The following is a 12346-nucleotide window of genomic DNA, read 5'->3' as shown; positions in this document are numbered from 1 at the left end:
CTAAAAAGACTTTTGTTCTACAAAATATTATAGAATAGTTTGCAAAAACTGTTCTTAAAAATTATTTTTCAGGACTATTTTAAAAAATTACTAAATAAGATCTAAAAAGCAATGTGTAAACCCCCTAAGCTGGGGGCGTTTTTCTTTTTTCTTTTATTCTTTTTTCTTCTTCTTCTTTTCTTCTTCTTCAGAACCCGAAGATGAGCTGGTGGTGGCAGCAAAAACAGGATGACTGGAGAGAAAAACAACTGATGGATGGGCTATTTTGGCCACAGATGGGACTGGAAGAAGAGGAAAAAAGGAAGAGAGGTGGGTGGGGATTTTCGTTTCCAGGCTAGGGGACTTTTAGCTGGGAAAAAAATTGGAGGGCTTGAGGAAAAGAGGTCCGAAGAATTGACAAGAGAGAGACGTGGGAGAAAGGAGAAATGGATGTTTCAAGCTGAGCAGAAGAGGAGCTTGACGTTTTGGCCCAGGTAAGATTTCTGCATGCTTTACATACCTCATTTCAGATTGTTTTATTTTATTTTCTTGTTAATTTTGGTTTATGCTTGGTGCTTATTATATGGATAGCGAGACATATGATGCGTTAGTAAGTGTGTCTATTGGATTGAGATCAATTAGAGCCGTGGAAAAGGTGTTCAATTATAGGATTAATAGTGGGTTTGATCTGGATGAGTATTTGGGAAACAGGTTTTTGTTAATGCAAGTAAAATATGGGATGATGATTGATGCACATGGACTGTTTGATGAAATGCCAATAAAGAACATTTTATCCTGGAATACGATAGTTAGGGGACTCATGGATGCTGGAGATTATTTCGGGGCACTCTGTTTGTTTCTAATGATGTGGCGGGAATTTTCTGATGTTGGATCTTGGATGTTTGTGACAATGATTTAGGCATCTGCTGGATTGGGGCTCATTTTTGCTGGAAGGCAAACATACTCTTGCTCTTTGAAGACAAGTATATGCGGAGATGTTTTCGTGGCTTGTGCACTGATTGACTTGTACATTAAGTGTGGGAGCATTGAAGGCGCTCAGTGTGTTTTTGATTATATGACAGAAAAACCCACTTGCTTCCTTTATTTACTCATTTTCATGCATGCCCTCAACAATGGATTTTCAAAAATCTTGTTTTCAAATCATTTTAATTTTTTTTCTTTCTCTTTTTTTATTTTAAATAAATCCAACTTTAATAAATCAATTGCCACCTTTGATTTCCAAAATAATTCCATAATAATTTTCAAAATTCCATTTTCTTTCAAAAATAATTTCCAAAATTTGAATTTCTTTTCAATTTAATTTCCAAAATTTCAATTCATTAATTTAACTTTCAAACACTCCAATCTTCAAATAAATTTTCGAAACTCCAATTTCTTTCAAATCTAATTTTCAAAATTTCCATTCTCCAATTTCCAAAATTCCAATTCTTACATTTGTTTGTTATTACTATTATTATTATTATTACTTTATTTATTTATTTTCAAAATAATTCAAAAATAATTTCCAAAATTCCAATTTTCACATTTATTTACTTAATCATTATTATTTTTGTTATTATTATTATTATTTTATTTATTCATTTGTTTATGTATTCTTAAAAAAATTCCATCTTTAAATAATTCTTCAAAATTCTGATTTCCAAATTCCAAAATTCAAATTTTGACATCTATTTATTTAATCATTATTATTTTCGTCATTATTATTTTATTTATTTATTTTTAAAATTCCATCTCTAAATAATTCTGCAAATTTCTGATTTCTAAATTGAATTTCTAATTTCCAAAATTCCAATCTTCGCAATTATTTATCCAATCATTATTATTTTTGTTATTATTATTCCATTCATTTATTTATTCACTTATTCAATTATTTAAAATTCTATCTCTAAATAATTCTGCAAATTTTCGATTTCTAAATTGAATTTCTAATTTCCAAAATTCCAATTTTGGCAATTATTTATCCAATCATTATTATTTTCATTATTATTATTATTCCATTCATTTATTTATTCACTTATTCATTTATTTAAAATTCCATCTCTAAATAATTCTTCAAATTTCCAATTTCTAAATTCAATTTCCAATTTCCAAAATTCCAATTTTTGCAATTGTTTATCCAATCATTATTATTTCCATTATTATTATTATTCCATTCATTTATATATTCACTTTTTCATTTATTTTTCAAATTATTTCCTCAAATAATTCTTCAAACTTCCAATTTCTAAATTCAATTTCCAATTTCCAAAATTCTAATTTTCGTAATTATTTATCCAATCATTATTGTTTTCATTATTATTATTATTCCATTCATCTATTTATTCACTTATTCATTTATTTAAAATTTCATCTCTAAATAATTTTTCAAATTTCCGATTTCTAAATTCAATTTCCAATTTCCAAAATTCTAATCTTCACAATTATTTATCCAATCATTGTTATTTTCGTTATTATTATTTCATTCATTTATTTACTCACTGATTCATTTATTTAAAATTCCATCTCTAAATAATTCTTCAAATTTCCGATTTCTAAATTCAAATTTCTAATTTCCAAAATTTCAATTTTCGCAATTATTTATCCAATCATTATTATTTTCATTATTATTGTTATTCCATTCATTTATTTATCCACTTATTCATTTATTTAAACTTTCATCTCTAAATAATCCTCCAAAATTCCAATTTCAAAATTTAATTCCTAATTTTCCAAAGTTCTAATTTTCACATTTGTTTATTATTGTTATTATTTTATTTATTTTAAAACTTCCATTTTCAATTTTAACTTCCAAGTTTCCAATTCTTAAATTTAATTTTTTTTAAAAAAAACTTCAAATTTTCAAATTTAATTTTCTAGACTTTAATCCTCAAGTAATTTTCCAAGTCCCAATTTTCATAACTCCCATTTTCAAATTATTTTTCTAAAATTCCAATTTTCTAATTTAGTTCTTAAAACTTTAATTTTCAATTTAGTTTCAAAACTTGATTTTCAAAAATTTGTCTTTCAAATGGTTTTAAATCTTTTAAATTAACTTATTTGATTTGTTTATTCGCCTAACTCAATTATTTTTATTTGTTCATATTTCATATAATTAATTAATTATTTATTTTATTATTTTATTTTATGTTATTCATTTATTTATTTATTTTCCAGTATTATTGTTATTATCATTATTATTATTATCATTATTTTTTTCTCTTTCTTTATTTTTCTTTTCTTCATTAAAATCTCGATTCATCAAAACCTAATTTTTAATAAACGTGCTGCCATTTTTCATTAAAGCATGTGTCCTGTGATTTTCTTTGTTTTTTTTTTATATAATTATTTTCTCGTTTTTCACTATTTTGATAAGCACGAAGACAATTTTCGTAATTCCAAAATAATGGAATTTGTGAGATTAACTCATGCAAGATCAATTGGGTTTTGGTAGGACCCAATATATGAGATTTTCTCATTGATTGATTGATTGCTATGCTTGATTGGTTTGCCTCACTATATGACATGCATGCGAATATTCTACATTTGTGCACTAACCTTGTCTCTTATGATAGCGCTCAGCTTGTGACTAAGGTATGCCTCGTACTCGATTGCGTTTATCAATTTATTTGTTATCATGTGTGTCTTGCTTTCACACATTTTTTCATTGTTTGGTATCCATGTTTAACCGATCAATTGCCATACTTGTTTCATCAACATTTGATAATTAGAAATAGTTCTTTCTCCAGATCTTTACTCATGGTTGGTTTGCCTAGTACATTGAAATCACTAAAAATCTATAACTCTACCAAACTATAGTTTCTCCTACCTGAGTTGTTGAGATGCCACCACCCATTCCTTGAATATATATGGATTGAAGGTAGCACCTGTGATTCTCCTTCATTATCCTTGTCATTAAGCATCTTCCCCAGGTTGACTAATCTCAGAATGGAAGACCTTGAGGGGCTTGAATCTCTATCCATTTTGATATCCAAGGGAGACCCCACATCTCTTAGTTGCTTAACTGTCACAGCATGCCCTAGTCTTGTATCGATTGAATTGCCCGCTCTCAACTTAGCAAGCTATTGGATCTCCCATTGCTCGGAGCTCAAGTTTCTGAAGCACAACCTCTCATCTTTGCAGAGATTGAGTTTAGAGGCTTGTCTAGAATTGTTGTTCAAGAGAGAGAGTTTGCCCTTGGACTTACGTGAACTTGAAATTTCAAACTGCAATAAACTCACCTCCCAGGTGGACTGGGGTTTGCAAAGAGTGGCCTCTCTTACACATTTCACAATCAGGAATAGATGCGAAGACATGGAATTATTTCCTGGTGAGTGCCTGCTGCCCTCCACTCTTACCTCTCTTGAAATTGAGCATCTTCCTAATCTCAAGTCTCTGGAAAGCAAGGGGCTTCAACAACTTACCTCTCTCACAAAATTATCCATCCTTAACTGCCCTAAGTTCCAATCCTTTGGAGAAGTGGGTCTTCAACATCTTATCTCTCTTCGCCATATATAGATTAGTTACTGCCCTGTTCTCCAATCCTTAACAGATGTGGGTCTTCAACACCTCATCTCTCTTGAGGAATTGTGGGTCATCGACTGTCCTAAGCTCCAATACTTGGCAAAAGAGAGACTGCCAAACTCCCTCTCTTGTCTGACAATCAAGGAATGTCCTTTACTGGAACATCGTTGCCAATTTGGGAAAGGCCAATATTGGCATTATATAGCTCACATTCCACACATAATCATCAATGATGTGCTATACTAATGAAGGCAGAAATGTATGAATGTGCACTCAGGTACTTGATCTATACTCAAAAATAATTTCACCAAAAAAGGAGTGGATGTTGCAAGTTATTAAGCTTGTGCTTCCTTGCTCTATGTAGGGTTTGACTAATATGTCTCCAGTCATAAGGCATGGTATGAAGCAGGTCTCCTGGCATATATACTAGGTTACTTGTCTTCTTGAGCCTCAATTATGATTTGTGGTTATTTTAATTGTTTTGATCCTTTGTCATGACCTATTATGGATTCCTACCTATTGATTTCTTCTGGATGGTTCAACAGTGCCGACTTCATTTTCTAATTCGCAAATTACAGGTTTCTCTTAATCATGACTACATCATTTTGTAGGTTCTATGAGGTTGACATGTTTAAAGGAACAGATATGCTTTCTTTTGGCTAATACTTTTCAATAGCTAGCTCATTTTGTGTTCTATGTTGCTTCAATTTACAATAAAATTGTTACAAGGGTTCTGCCAGATGGAAGGTGGAGTGAGGAAGATGTTGTTTTACTACCTGGATGAATTTTTCCTATTGAACACATAGGTGCTATTTCTATTGATAGTTGCCTTTTTGATAAAGATGAACTGAATTGACCAGGTAGGTCTGCATGTGCAACTACACTGGCTTTCCATGCTATCTTAATGGCATTGCTTTATTAAATTTTACTGAGATTTTTCTGTTTTGGTTGGATAGTCTGAGACGGACTTCGTTGTGGTTCTACTGGCAAACAGGGAGAGTTCACTTTTTTTATACCACTCCAACAGTTAGGCCACTTCCCAAAGGCAAGGATAAATGAATAGAACATCTTTGTTGTTTGAACTTGCTTTTTTTTTCCAAATTTGATGTCATAATGCTTTTGATTGGTGTTTCTTAGGTCTTAGCTACAATCAGAAATTTCCATGTACATTATCCTGTTGTTGGAATGATCACTAAGGCATCTGTCATGCCCCCACTTTTCAGGACCAGGAGGCCCATGTAGGCTCTCATTGTTTATCTCATGAGAGACGTTAGATATTTGTTTTTGAAAAGAAAAATACCACATAGTTGTAGTGAAGATTTATACATGTGAGATTCCCATGAAGAAAGTTGTGATTCGACTTAATCAAATTTTAAGAGCCTTTGGTAGTTCTATTTGCCATTTTGATGTTGGAACTATTTAAAGAGGGTGGTAGACTATAACTCCCTCATTCAAGCTTCCAAATTGTGTATAGGAAAGATGATGTTATGTTGAGCTTATTCACTTCTTCATGCAATTAAAATTTACTTCTCTTCTATGTTCACAAGTCTACTCAAGTTTTTTACTTCTTCACATTAATGATATCCACACCTACCTTACATTGGATTGTGCAGCATGAATTAGTTTTGTTATCCTATGCAAAGGATTTTAAGATTGAGCTTCCCACTAATCTCATGGAGGCAGAGCTCCCCGATTAGCTCGCAAGGGCTGATGTGCACTATGGATGTAGGGATCACATTAATCGTTAAACTGCATTAAATTTTTTTTTTCCCTTCATTTTTACTTATGTGTGCGGCTGTATTAACTCCTTAATTACTATCTATATATTGACTGGCAAGCTTTATTTCTAGGAAGACAGAAAATGAAGGAAGTTGAATCATAATAGAAAAGAAACACTCAGTTTCATCATAACTACCTTTAATTTACATCATCCCTCTATCCTATCTATGAAAGAATTCTTCATATAATTATTAATACATCCTTCCATCTAAAGACCCATGATCGTGGTCAAAACAAGCCCATACAACGCCCACTAAATGTAGAGGAGTGCATTAATGGTACTGCTCTGTCACCCTTGTTGATCCCAACTCAACAATTAGGCCATTTTCAAAACCAATGAGATAGGAATGTCAAATATGAAAAAACTTGGATTAATAGAATGTTGTCTTAACCTACATCTCAAGTCTTTCCCAAACGAAATGCTGCTCCACAAATTAATATATATTGTATATTAAAGTCTGAACAATCCTAAAGTATGTATATTTTTGCTCCCTATAAAATCTTATTTTTCTTACTTATTTGCTACTTTTTCTTTGTTATACTTTTCAATATCTATAATGGTTGCCTAATATATTGCATTAATTATAGCAAGCGTCAAGTATTTTCATTTTCTATGACTCCAAAAACTTTATAATATCATGGGATATGGGTTTTTTTTTTCTAATTAATATAATCTAAAAAATGTATAAAATCTTCATGATATATTTTTTTAATTGATTTATTTATCACTTCAAAAAAAAAAAAAAAACTATAATGGTTGTTGCATTAACTTATTATTATAGTGTTTTCATTATATAATTTATAATTAGCATCTTAACTTTTTTCTGACTTCAAAAACTCTATAATCTTTTCAGGATGTTACTTTTTATCAAATCACAATTATGTATGATTTCATTTATTTTTGTATCCCATGAGGCTGGACCTTAAACAAGGTATGTGTATACTCATGGAAATACTACCCTATTATAAAAATTAGTGAAGCAAGTAATCGTAATGGTTACTCTCTCGATCATTCTAACTAAAGAAAGTCCGATAACATTATGACAGCTCTCAAATGTGTAAGCCAAATTGCAGTTCTTCTAGTATAGGAAGCCGATTGTAGTTTTAAAATCTCAATGAGCAAGATATCGAACTACAAGGAGGTGATCTTAGGTATATAGGGAAATTGAAAAGTTTGGAGGATGAGTAGAATTTTGTTTTCTATTTCGAGGAAAAAAATTTTATTTAATTTCTTGGAAAAAGAGATAAGATGAATTTTATGAGAAAAAAAAAAAAGAAAAAAAAAAGAAAAACTAAGTGAACTTGAATTGAAATTTGACTTAACAAGATTTGCAAAAGGGTTGAGGAAGGGAGGTTTCTTGAGCTCCCTTCTTTCCAAGAAAAAAATCCTCAATTAAGTTAACACAACTAAGACCACCTATAAGTGTTCACCTTAAACTCTAATTTCCAAGCAATCAATGCATGGTATTCCCATTAAAAATAAATCATTTATGATATCCTTGAAGCCTCCACTGCCTATTGACTTGCCAAATTATAATATTAGTTAAGGGCTAGCTCAATAATGACCATCTCAAGTCAAAATTTCTCTCACCACTAATTTCTTGGGATATCCTCAAAGGGGCCCTAAACTCTAATTTCCAAGGATCAAGACATGGTTTCCTAATTATAAATGGAGAGGTTCAATTTACAAGTTAAATAAATCATTAATTACCTAAGACTTGAGGGCAATTTCATAGGCACAAGGGAGGTCTTGAAGACCCCTTTTCTTCAGTCTAAATCAATATTCAAAAGACATGAAAATGAAGAACAAAAACAAAGCAAAAAGAAATCATTATTAAAACTTAAAATTCAACTTTAATATTGTATTAAACCAAAGCTTAAAAGTAAGTGCATCTAAGTATAATAATAATAATAATAATAATAATAATAATAATTACTTTGAAAGATTAAAAATAAACTAAAAGTAGAAAAAACATTACAAAGATTGAAGTTGTAACAACAAGTCCCATGGTTGGAGGTTGAAGAAGAGCTCCCCACCAAGGGGCTCCTATAACATCCCTAATCTTCAGTTGTAAAATATCTTTAAATAGGTGTTTCCATATTGCTCTAAATGGTATACCATGTGGAAACAATAAAAACAAGATGGGAGATCCAACGTGGCTTGAGAAAAGTCTAAAAATGTGGGTTGTGCACTTTCTTGAAGTTCTAGAACAAAATGGTGGCACTTTTGGAGAAAATGGTGTTAGGTTGTAAGGTGGCACCATCTTGTTGCAATTTTTTTCCAATAGGTGGGCTTCTTCTACTTAAAATGGCAACACCACTATGAAAAATAGTATCAAGCTATAGGGTGGGTGTCATCTTAACACTATTTTTTTTACATAGACAAATGATGTCCAATTTAAAAATTGGTGAGATTGATCTTCAAAGTGTATCTAGAATTTTTTTAAAAAAAATTATTGAGCTCATTTGAGCATCTTTAACCCCTCAATCATCCTAAAAAAATTTACTGGTTGAAATAGGACTACATCATTTATCTTTATGAAATTTTAATCCTTTGATTTCATTCATACCTCACTCTTGCATTCTGGATGTCCAAGAGGTCCCCAAAATCTAAATTATTCGTGAAAATAGGTGTAAACATCAACAAGTAATAGAAAATATGAGAAAATTGAGCATATGTAAGGTAACATATAGTTGAATAGTTTAAGAGTGTGTTTAATATAGAAATAAAGTATAAGATATGATTTTTGTCCTCATCACCATACAATTTATGACATCAATCACATTATATGAAGATGATATTAGATATGTTACAAATATTTAAAAAGGTTATATTAAATATGATAAAGTCAAACATATTTCATCTAAATTCTTTTACATACATGCATAAGCCCATATGAACAATGAGATTGATATTTAGTAGCTATAGTCAAACTACAATTTAGTAGAATTGTTAATAAAAGTATTACCTACCACAACATTTAAGAAACTTATATATAATGCTACAAAATAAAGCTAGAGATTGGACACCAAATTATGATGCATAATACCCTACCTACTTATCATGAATTGTTGTTAAGGGATCATGGAGGAGAAAAAGAGTATAATACAAATGAAGGATTCAAAGGAACAAATGTTCTAAGGGTGAGCATATATAAAAGCCACCCTTTGGAGTGAAAAGAGAGACATTGCTCTAAAGTTGTTAGGCTAATGAGGTTGCCAAACTCATTAATGGAGCTCAAGATATCTATAGGTAACTTCTTCAAACCCATCTCTTGTTTTAACTATACATTGTTATCAAACCCCATCCTAATTCCAATGGTAAACAAATAAAGCAATAAAACCTTTTATAGAACTATTAGACAATGATCCTAATTCCAATGGTAAACAAATAAAGCAATAAATAGGTAAAATTTAGTATTGAAATATTTAGCTCAACTGTAGTTTTCAAAGCCTTAACCTGATGTTAACATGACATAAAGTTAATGAGTCCCCATTGACATTGTCTGAATCTAGCATTATAATTCCCCATTGACCCAAGATCCTTGTATCACCCATATTTGAACTCAAAACCTAATGATGGAGTAGAAATTGAGGAGAAGGATGTTACTTTTCAAAAATACCCATGATTGTCAAATTAAAAAATTAACTTGCTACTCTCACCTCTCTCATTCTCTATCACTCTCTTTCTCTATCTTTATTTAGCTCCTCTATTTTTAAAAAAATTTAGAACTTTTTTATTTCATATTTAACCAATTTATAAAATAAAGATTCTTGTTGTTAAATAATTTTATTGCAAAATTTATCTTTTAAAATTAAATTTAAATAATGTTATAGTGAAATTTATCTTTTTAAATTATATTTTTTATCCTTATTTATTTCATGTAGTAAACAAATATTTTAAATAAAAAAAAATCTATTTCAACTTATTTATGAGAATTACATTAAATCAAAATGCATTTTTAATTTATGGATATTGAAATTGATTTTTCTTAAATTTTATTTATTTAATAATAAATTTAGAATTCAAAATAAAACCAACTTCCCTAGTTCATAAGAAATAATTTTTTATTAAATGGTTGATAAAAAATTAAAAACTATTATTATATATTTTTATAACCATTCGTTTCTATCATCCTATGCCTTGGAAAATTAGTTATTTGTAAAAAAAGATAAAATAATAACTTCTTTTATTAGAAAGAAATTTTCTAATTCATTTTTATAATGGTAAAAAAGATTTTCTTAATTATTTCCAAATCCAACCAACGACTCTTTTGAGATTCTCTAGATTTTAAGAATTTTGATACATTCAACTATTAGAAAAAAAATTTCAAATTTTTTATAAAAATATATTTTTAAATTTAGGTAAATAAATTATAAATTAAGAAAGATATAATTAATAATTTAAATTCTTTAATGATGTAAAAAAAATTAATAATAGTTTTGAATTCAAAAAATTGATATAATTAATTGCTTATTAAATCAAAACATTTTAGAATATTATATTGGTAATTCATAGTAAATGCATATAACAAATGAAAAACTTTATTTATTTACATGTTAAAAAAGTTAAACTTTATTCATTATTCATTCTAAATAAAATATTATTAAAAATTATTATTATTTATTTTTGAGCGAGAAAATTAAGAAGATGTTAATATTCTTATATTTCTAACATAGACTAAAATAATAATTTTTTATAAAAAATATAATTTATGATTTTATTATAATTTATTTGTAATTACAAAACTATTTTCATTTTAAGATTTGAATTAAATTAAATTTAATCTATATTATATAAATTGAATTTGCAATGTTTTTACAAAACCAAAAAAAAAAAAAATTTTTTAAATGACTTATTCAAACAAGTTTTTCATTTTTCATTATTAAAAACTTGTCAAGTGTCGTTATTTTATAAAACACCAAGGTCTGTTTGACAACTATTTTTAATAATAGTATTCTGTTTTCCAAATAAAAAAAAATAGGCAAATATATTTTGACAACCAAAAAACTATTTTTTGTTTTCAGAGAATGTCTTTTATTTGTTTTCACTTGTTTTATAAAATATTTCAAATGATTAAAAATAAAGTACTAAATATAAAAATTATTTTTAAAACAAATTTAAAACATTTCAAGTTCCTAAAAAGACTTTTGTTCTACAAAACACCACAAAATAGTTTGCAAAAACTGTTTTTAAAAATTATATTTCAAAATTATTTTAAAAAATTACTAAATAAGATCTAAAAAACTGTTTTTTTTTTCTTTATCTTCAAAATAATTTTTAGAAACCAATTTAAGAAAACATTGGAAAATAGATATATGTTTTCCCAAACAAAAAAGTTAATGAAATAATTGATAAATGGGAAATTTGAAAATCTTTCAAGCAATTACACCATATACAATATACATTTTTCTAGTTATCTGCCAAATAAATTAAACATTCTTAATTTATTTTTATTTTTTGAAATATTTATGAATTTTCCTTTTGCTTTTTTTTTTTTTGTTTTTGTTTTTTTTCTTTGATAAAATTTAAACTATGTTTCTAGGAGAGAAAAAAATGTTACAGTCACATAAAATATAAGTTGAGAGACTTGTAAAACACTTTCATCGGATTAAAATATCATCTTCTTTGACCTAAAACGTACCTGTCCCAAGCCTTAAACCAACTCGACTCTGTCTTGGCTGGTTTCAACTCATAATATTTCAATCCTTTAGTCACCTGGATGTACAGAGAATCTAGGATACTGCTTCTTGATCCTAATACATGTCAAATGTTTCATTATTCGATTCTTTTTCAATTGGGTCAGTTGGATTTTGAAACCTTATCGGACATTACTTCTCCCCAGGGCCTAATTCATTCTCTAGGTACTCTCTTAAAAGCCAGAGATGCCAAATATTCATGCCTTCGAATACATACAATGCTTGCATACTGTAACCAAAATGCCTAGAACTGCAAAATTGGTATTACTTTCATGGTTTCCAAACAAATGGGGGAAAATAAGTGAAAAATTGGCAACCAAAGTAGACTTTTCAAGCTTTATTCTGTCCAACAGGCACAATGCTCTGC

The 12346-nt window shown here is 28.8% G+C and overlaps 1 long non-coding RNA gene across 3 annotated transcripts; it reads left to right on the top strand.

The window, feature by feature from the left end:
* The first annotated feature begins 3395 nt into the window (after nt 1–3395).
* Nucleotides 3396–5545, top strand: LOC117926682. 3 transcript variants are annotated; one of them, XR_004653211.1, is made up of 4 exons: nt 3396–4777; nt 4865–4966; nt 5112–5360; nt 5457–5545. It is a non-coding gene; the product is annotated as an uncharacterized LOC117926682 (long non-coding RNA). The 3 variants fall into 3 exon arrangements; XR_004653210.1 differs by having other exon boundaries at nt 5079–5360; XR_004653209.1 differs by having other exon boundaries at nt 4865–5360.
* Nucleotides 5546–12346: the final 6801 nt, after the last annotated feature.

This window comes from Vitis riparia, chromosome 12 (assembly GCF_004353265.1).
Source record: "Vitis riparia cultivar Riparia Gloire de Montpellier isolate 1030 chromosome 12, EGFV_Vit.rip_1.0, whole genome shotgun sequence".
NCBI classification, from domain to species: Eukaryota; Viridiplantae; Streptophyta; class Magnoliopsida; order Vitales; family Vitaceae; genus Vitis; species Vitis riparia.
This window is presented reverse-complemented; position numbering and strand designations above follow the sequence as displayed.